We start from the raw sequence: 23,896 nt of genomic DNA on the forward strand, positions 1-23,896 counted from the left end.
GAACGATCAGTCACATCAAGATCCCTTTATGCTGTGCTGGCAGTATAAGGCATTTAATAACAAAGAAATGCAGCCCCTGTAGCCCTCCCTGGGCATGTGCCTGGCAGGGTGCAGATGGCAGATTTGTGTGGTATGAGGCCAGCTGTAGGATTTTGGCTGTGTTCCTCTGTCCTCTGCTGTTGTGCAATGCCTACTGGAGACCCCTAGGAGGATGGTGTAAACAGGCATGGTGTGGATGAGGATAAGTCCCTAATATGAAAGCTAAGTACATACCACAGAAATCTCCACTGGGCTAGGCAAATGCCTGGTAAGAATTACTGGTATTATATTACTTATTTATTTATATCAAAACATTTTTTTTCCTTTACTTAAAACTCATTATTGGGTCTTATAAGAAAATACAGTCACAGACTACCATGAGCCCCTAATTCTCCTCTCTCTTTCTTTTTATTTGCTTGTAATGTCCAATTGTTTTCTCTTATCATAAATTAGTCATGCACTCCCTCCTGGTGGAATGGTTGCTTATATGCTTGTGTAGCTCTTAACATAATAGGACATCTGGGTGTTGGTTGAATAATACAAATAATCAGACACAACACTTTTACAACATGTTTATTTTGGCAATGCTGATATCCTTTGTCTGATTAATGCTGACATTTGATAACTGAGCTGTATTTGCACAAATAATTATGAAAAGTAGATGCTAAGCCTGACTACTTAGATTAGCTATCACACATCTTACAAAGCATAAGACAGTTTTTGGCAGTGCAGGACTGCCTAAATTCTTTTCTTGGGCTGAGGCACGGGAGAGTTTACAATTACTTAGAGAAGATGTGAAGAGGCTCAATCTAAATGTAAATTTGCCCCTCAGCCAGCCCAGCTTACAGTAGCCTAAGTCTAAGCTGTTATTTTCTCCTATTTCAAATCCCTATTTGAGATCTTCTTCAATGACACCACAAGAGCAGCCAACTTCTAATGGCCAGGCTCAGAGTTATGAGGGAGCACTGGTGTTTACAGAGTTAATCAAAATACTAAATGAAGACACAAAAGCATCCATACAGGCCATATGTATGGATAACCCAGCATAAATCTGGTTGAGTGTATTATTATTCCCCCTTTATATGTTGCAGATCATGAGCTGTAATTTCTTTGTGGCCACATTGTGCTCTGTGATTATACCATCCCAGAGGAATCCTAATCAGGGCCAGCAGGTGTTACAGTGACATATTAACAACAGCAATGAGGCATAGCTTCAACAGAAAAATGCGTGACATTTTCAAGTTCACAAATTCACAAATCTTTTTTTTTTTTTTTTTGCAAGCTCTCCCTCAACTGCTCTCTCTCCCTGAGGGATTGATTCAAAGCCCCAAAGACCTTTTTTTAAAGATTTATTCCTGCTCCCAGGAGTCTAGATTGTCACTTCTTGCTCTTTATTTGTACAAAACCTGATTATAAGAGGTCTCAGTTCTTCACTGGAGCTTCTGTGCTACAGCAATGATATTACTAATTGCTATAACTCAGTCGGGGAATGGGAATAATTGCATGGCCAGCTCCTGTAAGGGACTTTAGCAGTAGAAGAAGAGCATGAGGAGATGTTAGATCATCCAAAACTGTGATCCCCCAAAACCCATTCAGTCAATCTCACAGTCTCCTAACTCCATTGGTAAACTTCATTTTGGCCATAAAACTCCATGGATGACCAGAGCTTTTTCCTTGTCCATGCCTGCTCATTCAGAGGCAGCAATGGAGCCCCTGGGCACTGTGCAGTTATCACCAATGCTTTCTAAAGGGATTTTTGGGGTCCACACAAAACACAGAGTCAATCAGCTTGGATGAGAGAACAGCAGCACCTCACCTTTTGCAGAGGTGGCCATGTGTCAGGGCAGCAAGGGAGAAGTCTGACTTTGAAGCTTCCTCAGGCTGCAGGGATTAAAGACCAAACCCTTAAACACCAAGGGGCTGACAGGGCTCGCTGGCTGCTGTCAGTAATTCCTGCTGGTGCTGAGCCTTTGTGTGTGCATGTGAGAAACATCCTGGGATCAGGCTGGGAAGCAAACATGGCTCTTGCACCCTTGCTGGAGAGGAGCTTGTGCCTCCCTCTGCAAGCAGCAAGTGGTTCCCATGAGTGAAGCCATCCTTACTCTTCCCAAACAAGGATCTACCTCCTCTCCCAGTTCCTCCAGCTCTGGGTTAGTCACTGCTGCCCAGGCTGAAATCTACAACTCTGTTACAGGTGGGTGTTCCCAAGTGTGCACTGTTCCTCTCTCAATATCCAAGGAAATGTCAAAGAGCCAGAATGTGAAGTCCTTTATGTTCAGCACAACAAAGGCAGAGTTTTTCCAGTGTGGTGCCTGCTTGAGAGTCACAAAGTTCATGCTGAGGACTGACTTTGTCTGTTACCCACTGTCCCATCTCTGCTGAGTACAGCCAGTGTCATTTCCAGTGGGAAAGTAACCTCCAAATTTATATATCATGCTATTGTACCAAGGAGCATACACCCTGTTTGAGTGATCACCTCTTTTAGGACTAAACAAAGAAAGTGTGGTTTCCAGTATTAAAAAAAATTTGTACTTTTTCTCCTTACAAACCACCTGTGATATCAATAAACACCCACATGAAAAGTTTATCATCTGCTTCCCATTGTGAGCACAAGTACTTGGGATCTGCTATTGTCTGTAGCACACCACTGTGTGCCACTCATTTTCCAGCTCCCTAACTTCCAAAGGATCACTTATGTTTGATGAGATGCAACAGGGAGAGGCCAAATAAGTCAAGAATCATTGAGAATCAAAGGCTGTCACTAATCATAGGCACCAGAAGAGGAACAGCTCATTTTGGTCTTCCTCCTTAGAGAGCGTAGAGCTGGCACAGAAAGGTAGCATTAATTTATCAGGTGTTCAATGAGGAAAAAGAAAGATGGGTCATATCCTTGTTACATACTGAAGATGGATGCTTTTCAAAGTTTCTGGTTATTGAAATTGATATACATTACTGGATACACTGTTTTTGAGATGCAGTCTGATAGAATCCCAGCACCAGAGACATTTCACAGAATTATGAGGCATTTTAAAAGCTGAGGAGCCAGACTAATAAGATGCCTGTTGGTTGGCAGTATGATTAGATTGGATATCCTGCAAGGAAAGTGTCGCCTTACACTGAGCAAAACATCTTAGAATATTACAAATTATCCATTTCTAATGGTAAAGTTGGCCAAAGAAAGCTACAGAAAATATAATTCTGCACACACATATACCTCTAATAAGTAACCAATACCCCAATATAGCAAACATTCAGTAGGATCAACTTCCTAGATATATCTGTGCCAAATTTAGCAATTAGAGTCAGTATTTTTCCACAGTGCTTCATTCCAGCTGTATTATTTTCTACCCTTAGCACCTCTTCAACAAGTTTTTCTGACCATGACTAAGGAGGCTGTTCCCAGAAGAAAACAACCCCCAAATTTTCATTCATTTGCACTTCAATTCCTCTTAAGATGCATGGGCAGACATACTGTATTTTTTGTTTTTACCCCTTTTCAGTAATTTCTATAGATCTACCTCCATTTTATCCCAAACATTTAGGACCTCTGGCTTTAGTGCCAGTTCCCTTCAAAGCTGTAGCCATTTGATTTAAGACTGTTTTTTGAGACAGCTGCTCCTTAGTTTTTTTCCCTGTCTCTGAAAATCCCAAACAATTGCTTCTTACAAATACTCTGACTGTGATGGTTTAGGAGTTCCTTTGTCCTCAGTGCATCTGCTCTTCTCTTAGGTTTCAGAAAAGCTGATTGCCAAAGTCTACTTCACAATTCCTGTGTTTCCACACGGAATTTCCTCTCCAATGCTCCCATCCAAATCTGGGGCATGTCATTGCTTTCCCACATGACACACAAGCTCTCAGTTTTGCAGCACCTTTGAGGCAAGCACACAAGTTAGCTCCTGCAGTTTAGACTCAGCTGAGAAGGCTCTACCATGAGTTGAGGAATCAGGGATTTTTAAGGAACATGCAAACAGCGTTTAAGAACCAAAATTAAAGGCTCAGGAGAAGCAGAGTCAATGAGCAGGAATGCATTATTCTGACTTAAAGAGAAGTATTAGCAAGTAAGACTGATTTCCATTCACTGGAGGAATGTTTGGAAGACAGACCATGGATTGTGGGAAACATAAAAGAATACAATACCTACAACCTCAGCACAATATAACTCACCAAGAATGGTATTAGGGGTTTGGAGTTTGATGTTCTTTTAGTATGTAAGTAGTTGACTATAATTTTTGAATTTAAATACTCTAGCACCTCCTATTCAGAAGTCAAAGAAGCAGCTTTGCTTACTTTCTTGTCTTGTATGGTATTACAGCTTGTTTCTTATCAGTAGCAGAATGGAGAATGGTGTTTCCCTTCACCTGTAACAGAAGGTTCAACAATGAAGATGTTCACTAAATCAGGGAGTTGATATTCACAGAAAAATATTTTTAGATCAGCAGATACTTGTAGCACATCGAAGAGGTATCCTTAGCACTGAATTATTAGAATTTCAAGAGAGGCTAAAAACTTTGACATGTATCTTTAAAACACTTTAGGGGTTTTCTTTTTTGAAGCTAGATGAAAGCAGTTCTTTATTGCACAGGTGAGGCATTTAAATGCATTTAACATCACAAGGCTGGTCAGTGCTAGCATCATGCTGTCACCTAACAATTTTAAATAAAGATTAGCAGAGCTGTAATTTCATTGCCAGGTAAGAAGCTGACAAAGAGATATTTCTTCCCTCAGAAACTGGAGTACTGTTGCAGTCTGACACCATTTCCTGTTTCACCTGTCCCAACCCCCCAGGTGTGCCAACCTGTCCTTTCCCCTCCCCCTTTGCCCTCCTGCTGAGAGCTGTCCATCAATCTTAACATTCCAGCAGGGTCGTGGTGTGGTTGGCAGAAGTTCAAAAGATGCCCCTCAGGTCTGGGCTCATTGGCCTGTCCAAGTGTCTTTATCCCTTGAGCCTTCCCCTCCTCCCACCTGGTTGGTGCCTCACCTGTCCCTTCCCCTCCCCCTGTCCCTTAAAAGGAGACGGGACCATGCAGTCAATATTCCCTTGGGAGCTGTTACAAGATTCAGAGGTCTGTCATCCTGGAATAAAACTCTGGATTAAAACTCTATGATAGAATCTTCTCCTTTTTCTCTTCACTGTCGCCTGAACCTTTTCCACCAGAGGTAAACTGAGTTCCTACTCTGCCTGGATTTGTTCTGAGTGCCCAGCTGCAGCATCCAGCCAGCCAAAGGCATCTCTGAGGTGAAACACCACAGCTGCCACCTTTGGCCCAGCAGCAAAGGTCAGATGAGGCCAGGCACGTCCCACCTGGAAATATTGGGATTAACATTCCATAGAGTACAGACTCTAAGCTTTTATACAAGATAAGATAACTAGAAAACTTTTCTTCTTCCTTGATTTTCCTGCCGTGTCAAGAAACTTCATTCAGAGCTTGACTCTACAACCTGAATTGCAGTAAATAAAATAGTTATCAGGTTGTGTCTTATTCTTTATAAACCACCATCATTTCTGATACTAAAATGCACTTAAATGCCTCAGCTGTGCAATAATTAGTCCAATAGTCATATGAAGATCTTTTTACATTAAAGAAAAGATAACCCAAAACCTCTGTTTATTGGATATGTGTTTTGGTCTGGGAGTGATTACAAGTTCACACTGCTGTCCTTACACTGATGCTGCAGCTTCCTAAATTAATTTTATCCTGACCCTTGCTCAGAGCAGGCACTTGTTGGAGGGATGCCACAGCAGTGGGTGTCCCAGGAGAGTTGCTTACATCTGACCCCAGCCCCTCAGCCCTGTGCTGAGAGGAGACAGGACCTAGGTTTGGTTTTCCAGCCTTTCTCCCATCTGTGCAGCTGTGGGCTTGGCTGTCTGTCCCAAGGGCTCCTGTTCTCCATCCCCAGGGAGGGGCTGGGAGCTGCGTGGTTTGGAGCGTGGGCTGGAGCCCTGCACGTGCTGCCTCTGCTGCTCGTTTCCCTGGAGAAAGCTAAATCCACTGACTATGGCAGCACAGCTTGTGACTGCTTGGGTAAGACTAGATTAAGCCCAGAGGAAAAAAAAGAGTAGGAAGATATGCCTTCCAAAAGGGGATGTCAGCACAGAAGTGAAATCACAAACCAGCTGCCGCTCTGTGTGAGTGCGGAAGATGATTCAGCATTGGATGCAGCACAGACATTAATTAAAAATAATAAAATGAAGCCATTCCATAGTAAATCTAAGAGTCTTCTAAACACCAAGAGCTTATGAAGTGCACAATAAACCATTTAGTTAAAAATTTTCTGAAGAGATTTGATAAAATCTGACTTTGGAGGTTCTTGACGGTTCATCTTGTAATGAGCTAACAATTTGCTGCAATGTGGAAAATATGTAGGGATGGCTGAGAAAAGATGAAAAGCTGTTAATCATTAAACTTGACAGGGAATATCACAATATAATTGGCATTTTCAACCTGTTTATTAGCAGTTTAGAAAAGAAAGGGAACATCTTCATTCACCAAATTTGCTCATAGCAAAACACTATTCTGGTGGCTCAAGACTGTGACAGACTCTAGGAAAACCTTAATTAAATTACATAATAGAAAATTTTATGGTAAACTAAATTTAGCCCCATGCAAGACTGGGAACTTGACATGAGCAAATAACTCTTTCTACAATGTATTCAGCATATATAGCTTTCATATGTGTTTAAGAAATGCTGAAGACATTTATGTGAATATGATAAAGAGAGGTTTCCAGAAGTTTAGAATTCACTGAATTGAGTGACGTGAAAAAGAAATTACATTAGAGTTGAAAATGTGACAGTTGAACACAAAATGGGGGATGAGCTTTTCTTCACCAGTTTTGTATAAGAGGGAATTCTACAGGATTTTTAACATATAAGAAAAAACACATACCCTGCATCATAGCTTATCAGCAATAAGAAAAACTAAGCTAACAAATATAAAATTAAGTTTAGGATAACAACAGGAGTAAATACAGGATGGAGGAGAAAAATTGTATTTTGAAGGAAAATGATAGAAGGTCAGTAAAGAAGCTCAGAGAGTTTGTAGACCCAAAATGATCAGTTGATTATCACAGGAACATCTTTACTGTTTTCTCTTTATTAGGACAGTCAAGAAATATTTCAGTAGTTAAAAACTTAACTTTAGTTTGCTTTGAAAAGGATTTACTCTGGGGGTTAAAAGTAAGAAATGTGTTGGTCAACATTATCTGAACCCCCAGCCAGTGGGCATTGTAGCTGTGTGTGCTGAGAAAAACTCAGAGATGAGAACTGGATTAACTTTTCATCATTTTATGAAGATCTGTGCTGAGCCTGTTTTGGCACACTTTACAGATAACTAGCATCAGATTGTGAGTTACATTGCACACCCAGAATTCTTCAATTTTATCATCATCACACAGCAAAATGGAAAATTTGGGGGGAAAGGAGACAAAATATGGATGAGGAGAAAAAGAAAAGCAAGGTTACAATAAAATCACCTTCCAACCAATTACCTTCCTACCATAATAAAATGTCCTAGGTTTAGGACATACTTCCTGTTACAGTATATTTGGAAAACTATCCCAGTGCAGCTTGGCAATGACTTGTACCTCCCTCTCTTCCATGAGTCACACACCCTTTCCAAGTGGATGAAGAATATGGAGGGTAGGGAGGAGGAAGGGACTGGTGGAGGCTCCATGAGACACTGGGGCTGTGTACAACACCTGCTGGCTGTGCCTCCTTCCAACAAATCCACCCCACGCACCACAGACCTTCCTTGCAGGAGGATGTCCCTCTGTTTCCTGGGTTCACTCATGCAGAAGCCTTTCACCCCTCCAAGGAGGAGCAGCTTTGCTCTGAGGAGTCTCAGCATAACGTGGCAATTCATGAGGAATACGGCAGTGCAATTCCATTTCAACAACAATGAGTTCATGTTTGTGCCACCTCTCATTTTTAATTCATGAATACATTAATTTTGTATCATTTGCATCATAACTAGAACCTTTCCTGCAAAGGAACACTAAGGATTCATTATTTTAATCTTTTTTTCCCTGATATTCTGCTTTGCTCTTAGGCACCTGCTCTACATGAATCAATATTACTTTTCCCAAAAAACAGGCATGTGGGATTTATTCAGGCAAAGTGCTGGTATTAAAACTGGGACAATTCCCTTTAGCAATAAACAGTGAAGAATAATGTAAAACATTATGGCATGACAGCCATCACCTGAGCGAAGAATACACACCTGACTCATCCTTTTTGCTGTCTGTCAACAGCAATTCATTTGGATGTGGCAGTGCTTCTGTAAGCCACACAACAGGATGCCTTCTCATTTCTTTTGGACTTTTGTACTAAAATTCTGTTTTCTCCACATTCCAGAGATGTTTATCTGTTTTTATAAAACCCCTGTTCTTCACTGAAGGCCAAGAAGGATTTGCAATACCTATTAAACTGCCAATTGTTGCTGATTATTTTTAAGTTTATCACATTTTGTAACTTTAAAGCTCCCTTTAGTTGCTTTAATTTTGCAGTCAGTACACCATCCTTTTTCCATTCAAGACAGGAGTTCACTATCTCAGGAGGCAAAGCCATGCACAATTTTAACAGACTCCTGAAGAGATGAAAAAGTTATCAATGGATCCTGTGGTCTAGATGAATACCTATTGTGCTGAAGTGACTGTATGAAACACAAAAAGAGGATAAAAAGTGAGGTTCACTTTTGGCATTTAGATTCTCTTCCTTTACTACACTTTCCCTGAAGCACGTCCCTGCCTTTGTTTATCTCCATCTTCTGCTTTCTCTTCTCTTCCAACCCCTGCCCATTCAGAGTATTAGAATCCCCTTTGTCCTTTGGGCCACATTACTCCTCTCATCAAAGCCTTGTTGCCTGCAGCATAATTTTTAAGGTCTTATCCTCCCATCTTCATGGGGCTGCCCGTGCTTCATGCTTTTTTCCAAGCATAAAATATAATCAGGGTAAGAAAGATGCCCGAGGCTTGAAGAGTTTGAAACCATTGTGTTTAAGTCTGGCAGTAGGTCAAGGCAGAGATGCAGCTGCAGAGCTGCATTTTGGTGGTTTTTTTATGTCTCATCTGTAGTAGAGGTGAGCTGTGCAAACTACCTGTTGAAACCTTTGTGTGATGGAAAATCAGAGTGCCAGTAAATACACCATCAAAAAGAGAACAGGGAAGGAGAGGGAGAAAGATAAAAGCTGCTCAGTGAACTCATTACCTCACTATGGGATGAAAGGTGACCAGGAAAACCAAGTCATGGGTACTTGGCAGTGCTTTCCTGCCTCACCACCTCAAGAGCAAGTAACACCCATCTACTGCAGGAACAGCAGTCACAGCCTTTCACGATGGATATAAAATATGGCTTCAATTTATCTTTTTCTTTCCTCTCCAAAATGACACATTTATGGTGTTTATCCCTGAAGAACTTTCAAGAATATGTGCCAATTAATATGCATATTTGAAATTTTACATTGTATTCAATGAAGAATATAACCCAAGCAAAACTATCAAATATAAGGTTAAGAATTGAAATCTATATTGTTAACTCAAGGCTACCACGCAGTAAAGAGCAAAGTCTTTTAAAGAATACCATACAATGCATTACAGATTTAAGCTTTTCAAAGCAGGATATGCAGGATTAGGGCTACATTTAAATCCAAACATGATAAAAAGGAAAAACCAAATAGGCAAAACAGGACTACTTTACAGTGTTACATAAGAACTCACATAGGAAAGTAATTCAACCCCTGATTCTGTTTTGTAATGACACCAGGAGGAAAAACAATATTTAAAAACACGAATCCTTTTTTTTTTTTTTTTTAATTTGTCCTTATCTGATCTGATACCATAAATATCAAAATACTTTAATCCAAACTGTATGGCTGTTGCCATCACAGCACAGAGCTCATTTTGTTAGTGAGACTCAGTCCTGTATTTTCTGTTTCAGCACATATCAGTGTCTCTTCAGTATCAGCTCAGCTCTGACATTTTGGGAGTTTGTGGCCACTGAAATACTCAGCTTCGTGACGCTTTTCAAATAACCACAGCATTATCTACACTATGTTCTATTTTCAAGCTTGTGACAGATATTCTCAGCACTGACTCAGTCTTGAAGTCCCTCACATTTTCAGGAAAAAAGGCTAAGATTACACTATCCTTTGGGACTATGTATACTGCCTACATAATATACATCTATTTTTTAAGCAGCTTAGGGTAGGAACCATGTATTATATAAAGTTGAGTGCATAGCCAATGCCCTTATTTAGTAATAACCTACGCTTCCACTCCTTCTGACTGCAGTGCCTGGTGGCAGACTGGGATTTGTTTGTGAGGAGATGAGTCCTAGCACAATAACATCTACTAAAATGCACTTGTTATTCCTGCCTTTCTCATTCAAAGACGAAGACGGCAAGCAGCCAGCGGCGTAACCTCCTCGGTAATTGATATGCGTAAGAGGCTCCTACATCCTACCCATGCCATTCCAGCTTCTTCCTCCCCAGGAAGAAATGCTGGGATGGAGACAGCAGCCTTATCCTCAGGAGGGTACCACTGCTCCCCTCCTTCCCTTTCTCCCTTGCACTCTCCCCTGGGCTCTCAGAGAAATATGTTGCTTTTGAAACTCATGTGCCAGGATATTATTCAAAGATTTACGGTTCCCGATTCTTGCTACAGTCTGCTTTTGCCGCTTTGTTTACTTGGCAGGGTGAGGGAGGGAGGAGGGAACTGGATTAGCCTCAAAACCCCACAACAAAAGGCAGAAAAGCGCTGCTTTAGGCATTTAATAATCTGCATTTCTAGAGAATTACTGAATATGCCGGAATTATCTCTTGTAAATCTAGTGTATTTTAAAAGAGTTATTCATAGCACTTAAGAAACACTTCACATCAAAATAGATTTGAAATCAACAGGAGTTTTGCTCTGATCTGGTAACCACTGTCACATATGATAAGAAAAGAGCAAAACAAAATGTTCTGGTTTTACTTACTTTACCTTTAGAAGCATAAACATTACATTGATATAAATAATCAGAACCACTGGGATCCGAGCACTGGGAAAAACAAAGGCAAGCAATTCTGGTTTTAGGTCAAGTGAAAAATTTTCTTCCCATTTGTAAAGACCTTTACAGCTGAGAGGGGACTACAGTATTTCCCTGAGCATCCTGTGGGGAGAGGACTGGAGTATTGGTTTTGTTGACTTTTTTTTTTTAGGAGTGGAAGAAAGCTACCTAGTCGTTGCTCATGGTATTGGACAGATATCATGCAGTGGCTCAAAACACTAATTTGCTTAATTGCATTAGTCCACTCCCCTCCTGTTATGGGAATTCAAGCTTCAATGGCAAATTCAACCTTCTAATGAGATTATGGTGCCGTTCCCAATATGAGGCTGTGGGGTAGCAAAGGAGCCACGTGTTTCTGCAGTGACTGGCTGAGTGGTTAACCCTGGTAAGATGGGGTGGAGGGGAGAATCAGCCTGAGTGACAGCACTGCATCCTTTAAACTTCAGTTCATGGCTGAGCAAAGCAGAAATACTGCCAAGCAATGACCATGGGGAAATTACCCTTGTTTTAATCTTTGTCTCCTCCAGCTGATGTCAGTAGAAGGGGACAAGACAAAGGACCTCAAGCTGTGGTAAAGATCATTAAAACAGAAGAACATAAAGCCATGGACATGCCTGTGCCATCTATTAAATATTAATATCAGTTGAATGCAGATATTTTTCTTTATTATGCTGTTTGATACTATCATTATTAATACACCTTTAATCCATTTCATGTAGTTTTACTCCTTTTTTAAGCTCCTTTGTAACAAAGGTGCCTTTTAGTCTGCTCCACCAGCTAATCAGATTGCTTTCCCTTCATTACTCACATTGAGCTTTTAAAGCCTGAAGCCTAAGCTAACTGGAATATATGGGCATGATTTAAGTAATGTGGAAAAGCTGAAGCTGTGCCAGCAACACAGCACATAGCTACTTTTTATTGCCTTCATATTAAGAGCAGGTGAGACGCTTTTGAATCAGGGACTGTTCAATCAAAAACATGCCCAGTTACTGTACGGGAGTATAGCAGTGTGAGAAATGGATTTGTAAAGAATTCTCATATCTGTAAAGAATAACAGATGTGTTTATCACTCACATATTTCAGTGGAAACAACTAATAGCCTTTTTGCCATTTATCCAATAAATTTTGTGAAGACAAATGCAGGGCAATGTTAAAAAGATCAAGTCTGTGAATGGAGAACAACAATAATTTTTTGGGAGTATATTATTTTTTCCCAAGGCAAAGATATTTCTGAGTCAGAGGACAATGCTGCCCACATGCAATTAAGGAGTCTATAACCCACACACATGGATCCCCAGAGCCCAGATAAGTTCATGGCAGTGCAAATCTAGAGAATTTCCACAGTGATCAGTAAAGTTAAGCTGTTGTCAAAAACACCCACAAAGGCAGAATTGTTACCTCTTTCCCCAAGCCTGTGTGTGTGAGAGAAGATTGGAAGCGTGGGCAAGGCTGAATGAAGGGATTCAAGGGCTAGATGAATTCAAAAGTGATAAAAAACTTACACTGACCAACAAGCACCACTGGAGTGTGATTTGCCTCTCTGGTATGTGGCTGCTGCCCGGGAGCGTGGTGTTGGGGAACTGCAACCTGGTGCAAGGGCAAGAAGAAAAGGAGATACCATTACTACATGACACCACCAGCAGCAACTCCTAATTCCTCTGTGCTCTAATTTAGTACAACTGAGAGTGTCATCAATTGCTGAAATCTTTTCACTATTTTTAAACCTCAGGGACCAAATGGAAATCACATTTTAAAGATGGAAACTTAATTAGGGTTTTTGAGTAGTCATTTACCAAAGGAGAAGCGACAAGGGCAGCTCTACATTCCTTACCTCTCCTCTGGGAAGGTTTCTGATGTCTGCTGCCGATCCACGCCGTGTTCTTTTTATTGTGGATTTGTCTGTGATGGCTCCCGGCAGATCAGTTTGATGTAGCTGGTCATCAGGGTTAAAATGGAAGAATCAATAAGTTTCTCAGTTTGCGTTTTTTGTTTTCCTCAGCACTTTTAGGAAAGCCTGTAATTCTCATAATCACATCCTGACCTTGATTCCCAAGATCATCTATTTTTGAAGATACCTACACTGTAATCAAAGCTGCCATTACGGCATTGCTAGTTACACGTGTAACTGCTTTCATCTAGCTAGACTCAGATTAAAGGTTCCTGCAACATTTAGGCTGCTGAAGCCAATGGCAAGAAGGCTGTTGCTGCTGTGGAGCCCTTACAGCCCCACAGCTGATGCTGGGCATCCACTTGTGAGGACCAAGAGCTTAGTGGCCCTTCCCATGACAGCTCCTGCCTCTATGGCTCTGCTGGAGTCACACTTTTGCCCCCAAGAAAAACCTCGTTAGCCCCATCATGATCAATTGTCTGCAGTTAGGTCTTTAAAACATGACCTTCTTCAGCCCTTCAACCCAAGTATTTATTAAGTGCGTGGACAATTGTGCTCATTAAGTTCTCACAGCCCATGAGGGGTGAGAGCAGCAGCTACTGTTGTGGCTGTGACACACATTTGCAGCTCCTCCTCTTCATCTCTGGAATTTTTTTCTGAACATTTTTTTGTCTTGGCTTTCTTCAAGTTTCTTTGTTGTTTCCTGTTGAGCTCTAGCGCTCAGGAGAAGCGCTTCTGGTGTATTTCTGAAAGTTCAGCAGGATCAGTAAGTTAGCAGTTTAAGAGGCTGTGAGGTTGGGAGGTAGGCAAGATAATCAGAGTACCTTTATAAGATATTTAACACATAATAAAATACAATCAAATATTTTGCTAAATAAATTAGGAGCCTAATCTCTCTTGGCTTTCCGAACAGTGGCAGAGATGACTCGTTCTGATTCCACTTGGTGGAGGAACCTAATTTAAGCATCCAGATTTAGATGAGTTAGTATATGATGTGATGACTCCTTCCCACTCCTGTTCATTTTTCCACTGCTCACATGGGTAGGAAATTCAGATGTATGCTACGGTTTTTTTTCCAGCCACGTGATGTGACCCCTTATTGTTAATGAGAAGAGATTAACCTTTTGAAATGTGAGGATGAAATTACATTCTTTTTCAGGACTAGAGCCACAAGCTAACATAATAATGTAGAGCCTAGGAAAGAGATACAGAGACACCCAAATCTCAGACCTGAAATTTGTTCCTATAATGAGAAAAACAGAGCACTTATTAAATGGACATTTAAAGAGGCTCAGGATCACAATCTCAATAAATTCTGCTTTGGCCAGGAATAAAGAATAGTTAAGAGAGTAAGGATGCAAACCCAGACCTCCACCCACAGTTTCAGTGGGAGAAAAAAAATCATCTTTCAGATGGGTTTTGCCATTGACTAATCCTGCAATAGCAAGAATTTTTATTAGCATTAAGAGGCCTAGGAATTAAAATGATCTCTTAAAATGTAGCCCCAACACTGTCTGGAACTGAATTTTGGGTGTGTAATATGCACTCACAACAGACTTTGGCTGCACTATGTTTTGAACACAGCTGCAAGCACTCATGTAGCTATTCCCTTAGAAACATCCATCTTGGTTATGGAAATATTAGGAAATATGGTTCTGGAAGTCCCTAGAAAATAACTACTAGTCCTTATGAGAGATCACTCTCATCTGACCAGAAGAACTGTGGAATATAGGCAATATTATGTGGAAATTAGCAAAAAAGGGGTATGGAGGCAAAGAAGTACCAGGATATACCTTTGTTAGGCTGCATTACCATAAAATATAAACAAATGTCAGAAAGTGCTCTCATGATTCCAGTGCATAATTTGAGGCATTTCTAAGTTACAGCTCTGCCAGAGGCAAGGGGTCAGGGACACTGCCCTTCTCAATGCCAGCAACATTTTCAGACTACCTGACATATGCTTAGGTGCTTGTGTATCCACAGGGGAGGAAGAAAAGGGTATAATGCAATGGGCATTAAGTAGGTTCATCCAATTGTTGTGGTTTACCCTCAGCTGGCAACTAAGCACCACACAGCCCTCAGCCACTGCCCCCCTACCAGTGGGGTGGGGGAGAGAGGAGGAAGAGTCAGACTCATGGGTTGTGATAAAGACAGTTTCATGGGACAGAAAATGAAGAAAATAATAATTATAATATAAAATAATTTGAATATACAAATCAAGTGTTGCACAGTGTGCTAGCTCACCCCAACTGGTATCAGTCAATTCCTGAGTGGTGGCTCCCAGCCAGCTCTCCCCCCAGTTCATATGCAGAGTATGATGCCATATGGTATGGGATATTCCTTGGGTCAACTGGGGTCAGCTGTCCAAGCTTTGTCCCCTCCCAGCTTGTGCCTCTCCAGCCTTCTCACTGTCAGGGCACAAGAAGCTAAAAAGTTCTGTAAATTGCTCAGCAACAATGGGAAACAGCAGTGTGTTTTCAATGTTACTGTCATACTAAATCCAAAACAGAGCATTGTACCAGTTACTAGGGAGAAAATTAACTTTGTCCCAGCTGAAACCAGGACAGAAAATGCAGAAAATACTTACTTACATTAATGCATCTCCCCTTTGGTTCTACTGTCTTGCACATCACTTGGAATGTCATGTCAAATACTGCAACGCTAGAAAAAGGTTTTGCTGCTGTAGTTGACATAGTTTTAATAAAAGCTGAGGGCTCAAGTTTTCTGTCCACCAAAAAAGTAGCCTGACATGTTGTATATTTCAGAAACAAAGTACACACAGACCATTTCTAGTTGAAAGATGCTTCCACTCATATGCTAATGATTTTGTTGGTAAGATCTAGACTAAGCTTTTAATATTATCAACATTTGTTTCACCTTCTCTCTTCCATTGCAGCCTGTCTTCTTCTTTCTCCCTTCCTTCTTCCCATTCCTTCTAATTCTTCTGCTCCCACTGCAGTAGTGCTCTGGAGGCTCCTGGCAGTCCTGTCCTGTGGGTCCATGTGTGCATGGGACTTTGATGTGACAGCTCCTTGGATCCTGATCCAAGGGTCTGAGCCGTGCTTGCTGGGGGCTGCCGGAGGGGTGCCGGTGTGCCACTAGCACAGGGCTCAGCCAGCTCCCTTCTGACTGGCCAGAGGCTGCTTTGATGGCTCATCAGGGCACACCAGGAGCTCAGCCAGCACTGACAAGGCAGGCACTTCCCCACTAAGTCTGATAGCCTGACAATACAGGTTTTATACTAAGGAGGACAATTTCCTCATCAATAGTTTCTTGACTAGTCTCATGTCTTCTTCCTTTTCTCTTCCACTTTCACTCTCCCATGCAAATCCAATCTACTTGTGACATACTCCCATCCATTTTCCATTTTCATTTTCTCCAAAAATACTCCTGCAATTCTCTTCCCTAAAGTTGCAAGTGGCTGGGCACATGGAGTGGTAGAAGCCTTAAATGGTTCCTGAGCTCCTGAGCCCTCACTAATACAGCTTTGTATGGGGTACAATGAGATGGAAGGGGACATGATGGGTTGTGCACTGAGGAGAGGGGTCAAGGTGCTAGCCATGGCTGAGTCACTTTCTAATGAGGAAATTTTAAGGGAGATCAGAGATGAGGCTGTCCAGATGTGCTATTACAGTGTGCCAGAGGAGGAAGGACACTGGCTCATCTTTGCTGAAGCTCCTCACAGGAGAGTGAGGGGATCCAAGGAAAAAAGGAAAGCATAAGGCACTGAGTGGCCCAAGCAAGGCAGGACAGATCTGACTCCCAGCTGAGTTACTGCCTGGTGTGCAGCACTTGAGACATGAGGTTTGGCTGTCCCACACACCTACCCACATTTGCCTTCTATCTCTTATTCATCTTAATTAGTCTTCTGTTTTGCCACAGAAGGGAGATGTGGACCTTAAAAGGCACACTGCTCTGAGAAAGCCATTACTGCAGCCTAACCTCCTCCTCATCTCATGGAAGAGATCAGACAAGTTAGACTTTCTCTGAAACATACAAAAGAGCTCCATATTAATTCAATAGGAATTCAGTTTCTAGATGGCAGCTGATTAGAACTGGATGACTGATTCAATTAAAGAGCCCTGATGCCTGTTGATCAAACTGATAACTGATGTACTGCAGGGATTGCTTTTTGACCTATCCAGAGGTGGGCAGGCACCTGGAAGCAAATGTCTAATTTTAATTTAGACCCCTTCATCAGACAAACCCCTCTTTTTGTTGTTTTGTCTCTCAAACACTGATATTTACTTATGATGCCTACTTAGAGCAAGTTAGTCTTATTACAGAAAAACTGAAGTTGACTTTTTATCACTGGCTAAATTGCATGCTGTGTCCATTAAGAGGAAAAAGAGAAGTTGAACTGTTCAGAATAGCTCTCTTCCATCCCACTCTGAGTTTCATTATCAATGACATTTTCTATTTCAGCAGACACCTAAACTTTCCTTATGAGCTTCCAGCACAGCCTAGCACAACCACCACTATTTAAATCTCTCCTACACAAATTTTATCCATAATTTTTCTCTTATGACCCAGGAAGACATAAAACTCAATTTACTCATTAACCTTAGCTTTCTGAAACTGCAATTACTGCCTGGTGCACAGTCAGTAATTGAATTAAAAAGAGGTAGCATGCAAATGCCAGCCAGTGCTAGCTACTGCTAAATAGATAATCCTGCATGCTCACTAAAATTGCATGTGGCACACAGACAGCAGGTAGAAAAGCAGAGCATTAGAAAGGAAAATGCATGAAGTAGCATGTGAAGGGATTAAGAAGATGTAAAAGACCAGGCTCACAGGAAACCACTCAGTGGGAATAAAAACAACATTGTATTAGCTTAGGTTTACGATTACAGCTATTAGCATGCAGTTATTACTTTTGCATTGAAAAGCATTTTCTGAGTGGATGGTTTCACCACAGAATCAGATCTTTTCTCCCTGCCTTTTGTAATTCAAGATGCTGGTTAGCATTTTATATAGCCTAGTGTCCCCTGCCCCAGCTGTCATGAAAGAGATGAAGACATTACAAGTAAGGACTGGACTAACAGAATGAGATTCAACTTGAAGTGTGCTTGTCTTTCAACATTGTTACTTTCCATTTTTTTCCTCCCACTCAAGCATGAGCGTATCCAGGCTTGCAGACAGCACTTTACCATTTTTCAGCTTGATCCATGTGGAGATGATCCTGGTCTCTTGCAGCTACATTTCATATCTTGTCATGGCCCTGGCAGAAGTATCTCACTGGTTGCCTGAGTGCATTTATCATGAAATCTCATATCCCTCTCACATTTCAAATGTTTTATTTAGCTTCCTGGTTCCAGTCCTAATTTCTTAATTTTTTCCTTCACTGCTGGGAAACACTCCAGGAAGTAAAAAATGCCAGTTAAAAGCTTGACTCACCATGGTTCTGAACCCATACAAGGCATACATACATGAGTGTTTTCATTCAGATCAGGACCATTCCCTCTTGCTGCACTTTGGTTCATGTCACAAAACTGTGCTGGAGAACACAAAGAGGATATCTACCCAAGGAGTCTAAAGCAGAAGCTGTTCTTCAGGAGCACAGGTAGCAAATTCCAACTGCTGTTGGCAGCTGCTGCCCAAGGCCAGATTACCAACAAGCCCCAAGCAATCCCTTCCCTAGCAAGGTCCAGCAGCAACTCATTTCAGCAGAACTGCTCATTTTGGATCACATCACTTGTTAAGATTGACATAGCATACGTAACATAAGCATACACAACCTTCTCCTGTTTTAATTTGGATCTACAGCTATGCATAGAAAACAGCAAGTTATTTTGCTAATCTTTTTGTTGTAAATGATGCCTCTTTAATCTGATGTTTATTACAGTAGTTTTCTGGTTCTCCTCTTTGGCTGAACTTGTCTCTGCCTGACTGGTAACCTTGGTCTAGCTTGCTTAGCTGTAACAACTTTTTTTTTGTCCTAGTGATCTGACAACTACTGCCCATTCTATGTACTTTTGCTTATTTTAATCACATGATGTAATAGTTTTTGGAGAGAAAACGGTGGCAGCTGGTTATTCTACATAGAAAGATGCATTTAGGACTCACACATACAGCAGCCACTGCAATTATACAGGAATAACAGTAAGGCCTTCAAGGTGGGAATACTGGATGTGGTCTCGACAAATACAGGCCTGGGTTGACAAGAGGGGGCTTGGAATCACACTAAGGATGTAAATACTCATCACTGGTAAATTAGAGATAAATACTCACAACTTGGAGCAGGGCAAAACTAGTGTTAGGAGCAGGGAGCAGATAGCATTATCCAACACATGTAAAATCCATTGTGTATTGTAAATGCAGACAAAATGTACTTGCAGACCAGTGAAAAAAAGCAAGGTCCATTCAAGTACCAGCAAACATGAAAAGAGCCCCAAGTGGAGCCTACAGAGAGGAAGAAGTTGCCAACATCACATTCCTCTTGGAAAGGAAGAGGAGGAAACCCAGTCATAAACACCACACCCCACTCAGCGTGTGTGCATGTGCTTGTGTGCATTTCTGTTCAACAGTTTAAATTGATTATTTTTCATACAGTGAGAAGTATTAATTTAGTTGGATAATAGGGACTGTGAAACTTAGTAACTGGAGTAAAATCTTAGTAACCATTTATTGCATTTTATTTAGGTCTACTGAAATTTCAGTTACATCAACATTAAATTCTTGGCTTCTCAAATAAGGCATGTCCCCATTTTTGCTTATAACAAGACTTTGAGAATAACAAACTGATTTCAATTAAGATGTGTTTTATTGCCAATTTAAGTAATCCTTGTCTGGATGCACAGAGTTCACAAAAGCCTGCAAAAGGGAGTTATTTTGATATAGATTTGTATCCAGCACCAGTGGTGCTGGATGTCAAATGTAGCCAAGCTTAAACTTTTAAATGTGTCAATGTGGAGATTTTCAAAGCTTTTGAACTGCTTTTAATCTGCACATAAGGTGACAGAAATAGTGTAACTTGCCTGTGCTTTCTTTGGAGTGGTTTTTGTACATTCTTGTACAAAAACCAGCCATTTTTTCTTCCCTCTCACACATATTCCACTGAGGAGAATTCTCTAAGGGACATTGGAGAGAGATAAGTTTGGGATAGTTATTAGATACTATAATCAAAGGACATAAGTTATGTAGAAAAATAATATTGGGGATCTAAGAATATCTATTATATCCAGCCATCATAGACTAAATCAGCTTGACTTTATTCACTTGGATTTATAAAAGCCATGCTACACATCTCTTGCTGAAGGCTCCTAGAGATACTAAGATGCCATGGAACAAAAGTCCTCTTCTGGATAAACTGCTGATTAAATGATAAGCAGGTATTGTGTAAACTGATGCTGAAACCACATTTTTTAATGTAGTTCTGGCCCTCTTGAAAAGGGATGATAAAAAAAAAGATGCACAAAGGAGGGCTGTAAGGATGTTTAAAGGTATGAAATGCCTTCAATACCAGGAACAACTGAAGATAACAGAACTTGCCAAGACTGCAAAGGATATGACTGATGGAAACACTTGATACAAGATCTGACTGATGGAAACACTTGATACAAGATCTTAAAATCATGGGAAGTTATTTTACCACAGAAATGGTAGAAAGGAAACAATTGTTCAACTGTTTCTTCCTGTAAGAGAATGCTGGGGGAATGAAACAAATTAGTGGATGATAAATTCAAAATTAAAAAAGTTCTTTTTCCCATAGTCTATTTTAATGATGTAGCACTTACCACCACAGTATATTGAAGATATCAATAATCCACATGGGTATAAAAAAATGCAAGCAATTGGACCAATTCCTGAGAAAAAAAAATTGCTATTATGATTCATCAGCTCAGGGACAGCAGAAGTTTACCATCAAGACTTCCTGCCCAGCAGGGGAAAAAAACTTTATTTTCTGTAAATCCTTGTCTATTTTAGGATTGCAGTTGGGAAAATGCCTCCATTTTATGTTTGTTGATAACACAGGGGATTAAGTTAATGAGACCGGAGCAGCCTTTTCCATTTCTCTGTTCTTAAAAATCAAAACTGCACTGGAGCAAAAAAAGCAATGCCCTTATCCAGAGGTCATCTCTGGCTGCAAATGCATGTTCTGGTCTCCTCTTCCTTCCAGTGGGTGTTGGAGCTCTTTGGATTTTGTCCTTCCCCCCTGACACGTGACTAAAACCCCATCAGGGGCAGCTGCAGTACCCTGCAAGAAGGACTAGCAAGTCAGAAGCCTGGAGCATAAAGTAATTTTATAATTTGGCAGTTAAAACATTTTGGCTTCCTTCTCTCTACTGCCTTCCACTGCTGCCTTCCCTCTTTGGAGGCAAGCTTGGACAATTCCATAAAGCCTGGGTTTACATGGCTACTGTGAATCTGCATCACTATCCCTGAGGAAAAAACCTGACTTCTTTCTTCAGTGCTGGGCAGCTTTTAGGGACCCAAACTCTTATGCCAGCTAGGGAAGGTGTCTGTGGCACTGTGAGATACGCATGGTAGATTTTATAATCCTTAAATACAACATAAGGCAGCTTTAGAGAACATGGTAAGGAACTCTGGGTTAGAAGAAAGCATAACAACTTTAATCTAAACAAGCAACTTAATTCCCTCATCACAACTAAAATCAGCCAACATCAACCAGTATTTCTCTTTTCTAAGAGCCAAAATCATCTTCAGGAAAGGAAATAAAAATTAAAACTTTTAAACAAAATAAAACAAAATATTTCAGAACTATCTGTTAGGATCTACAGGATGCTGGATTATTTTGCAAGGGCTGGCACATGGCCAGACTGACATAAAATTTCGTTTTAAAATATTGACCCTGTAATTCTCTGTGACACAACAGTTTCCCTGAGGAACAATTAATTGAAGCAGAACTCTATAGTACCTAGCATTAAAATTAAAAACTTTACCTTTACAATTTTAAGGAAAACATCCTTGACAAGAGACAGTTTACCTTTATTTTGGCCAGAGTTGGAAGGAAAAATAGTTTTATTCCAGGCCATCTAATCAAGTACAGAAAACAGATTCCATAGGAAATTCTAAGAATAAAAAAAATTGTTATGAGTCCTGAGCAAAAGCAAGGTAATAAATCACACCAAGGGTGGGGTTTTTGGTTTTCTGGTTTTTTGTTTGGTTGGTTTTTTCTTTTTTTTACATTTTGATTAATTTATTAGGAAATTAAGAAGGCCCATCTGGATACTTACTGGTTGTTGAATAAGTAACTGAAGGGGATCATCAAGAAGTACAACTAAACAGATTGTATCTATCATGCAGTTAGCTAACTGGAAGTTAGCTAAGAATAGCCTTTCTGTCAGAAAAAGACACTTAAGAAAGCACAGTTTTGCATACAGAAAATAAAGCGTCTTTCCAATACTTCAGTACTTCCTTCCTTGTACCAAAACAAGACACTCGTGCATTTCTTTGGCTATATTTCCAGTGCCCACAGCTGAGCACCACTTTACGTTGCTGCTTTGGAAAAAGCAGGAGTTTTGACGGAAGAGGCGTTTGCTCGGGAGGAACCGGTGGGAAGGAATTGCTCATCCAACAGGGCAGGGAACAGACGCCTCCATTGGCAGAGCTTCACTGACCCCTAATGGACGATCCCCAACAGTGCCTGCCCTGGCAGGAATTTCCAGCCGTGCCAGAAAACCTCACATTGACCCGCACTCCTCCTTTCAGCCTGATACGGACTCTGACACCTCCGCTTTTCACTGTTTAGTGTCAACTTCTTTATTCCACCTTCGTACCTTACCGTCTGAAGAGTTCTAAGAAGCCAGAAGGAAGAGGAAGGTGAACAGTGTTTAATGCAGCCATTCTGACACATTCTAGGACAGACCAAACTCAACTTCAATTCAACAATTCAACTTTAAATTGCTTTAAAAACTAAAGCAAACAGGTTTTACATCTTTCAACAAGAAATAAAAAACGTTAACGACTAATATCTCTAACTGACCCATTTAAACTACATTAAAAGGAAGATGTGCAATCAGCACAATCAAGAATCTGTTTAAGATGGTAGCAATTTGAAAGGCACAGTCCAAGTATTTGTGCCTTTTCTCCCCAAGGAGTGACTATAGCTGCCATCAGGAGAGCAATGAGACATTTCCATTAGAGGAAAAAGACTCTGCTTCAGCAAAACTGCTCCCATTTCCACTGAGTGAGAAACTGCCAGCACCAGAAGGGAAAATGAATCCAGGCTGGCTGGTGCAGTTTCTTTTTGTCTTTCACAGACTGCAGAGATGAACTTATGGCAATGAACTCCCAATGCAGAAAAGTGACCAAGCTGGAAACAGGCTGCATTTCCCATTCCCTGTCTAGACAAGAGTTTTGTTCACATTCTTTTTAAACTAGTTTGCTTGCTCTGTTGCCCTTTTCCTATGCACCTTGCCTTCCTTCCTACCCCAGAAATGTATCTGCTATAAAGCTTCCAAACTAGAGAGATTTTGATGCACAGAAGTAATGGCATGGAACAAAAAGGATCCCAGAGCCAATGGCCACACTGACAGCCAGCAGAACAGCCCCCTTTAGACAAATAGCACTAGTTTGTAAGAAAACTGCTGGCTTCCAAGGCTAACTGGATGAACTAAAAATCCTTACCCAAGTCAAAAAGACCCATCAAATTTCAAATTCTGCTTAAATCTAGCACTTGAAGTAATGATCATGTTATGGTATCACTTTCACAAACAAAATTGATAAAAGGCAAACCAATTCAGGCAAATCCTTTGCTGCCAAAAATTCCTGCCCCTTCAGTGTGGTGACATAAATAACAGATTAAATTAAATTACATTAATCTCTGGTTAACAGAGCCACTTGGGGGACAGTCTTAAAGGGTAAAGGAGTCCAAGAAGGCTGGACATGCCTCCAGAAGGAAATCTTAAAGCTGCAGTAGCAGGCCATCCCCTTGTGCTGAAAGACGAGCTGGCAGGGAAGAA

General features: G+C 40.8%; 1 long non-coding RNA gene across 2 annotated transcripts; it reads right to left on the reverse strand.

Annotated features, from left to right (window-relative positions):
- Window positions 1–41: 41 nt before the first annotated feature.
- On the reverse strand, window positions 42–20,764 carry LOC143694955 (uncharacterized). 2 transcript variants are annotated; one of them, XR_013183783.1, is made up of 3 exons: window positions 12,915–20,764; window positions 12,586–12,670; window positions 42–4,397 (listed from the first exon to the last, which is right to left on the reverse strand). It is a non-coding gene; the product is annotated as an uncharacterized LOC143694955 (long non-coding RNA). The 2 variants fall into 2 exon arrangements; XR_013183789.1 differs by having other exon boundaries at window positions 42–3,908; window positions 4,327–12,670.
- Window positions 20,765–23,896: the final 3,132 nt, after the last annotated feature.

This window comes from Agelaius phoeniceus, chromosome 1 (assembly GCF_051311805.1).
Source record: "Agelaius phoeniceus isolate bAgePho1 chromosome 1, bAgePho1.hap1, whole genome shotgun sequence".
NCBI lineage: Eukaryota > Metazoa > Chordata > Aves > Passeriformes > Icteridae > Agelaius > Agelaius phoeniceus.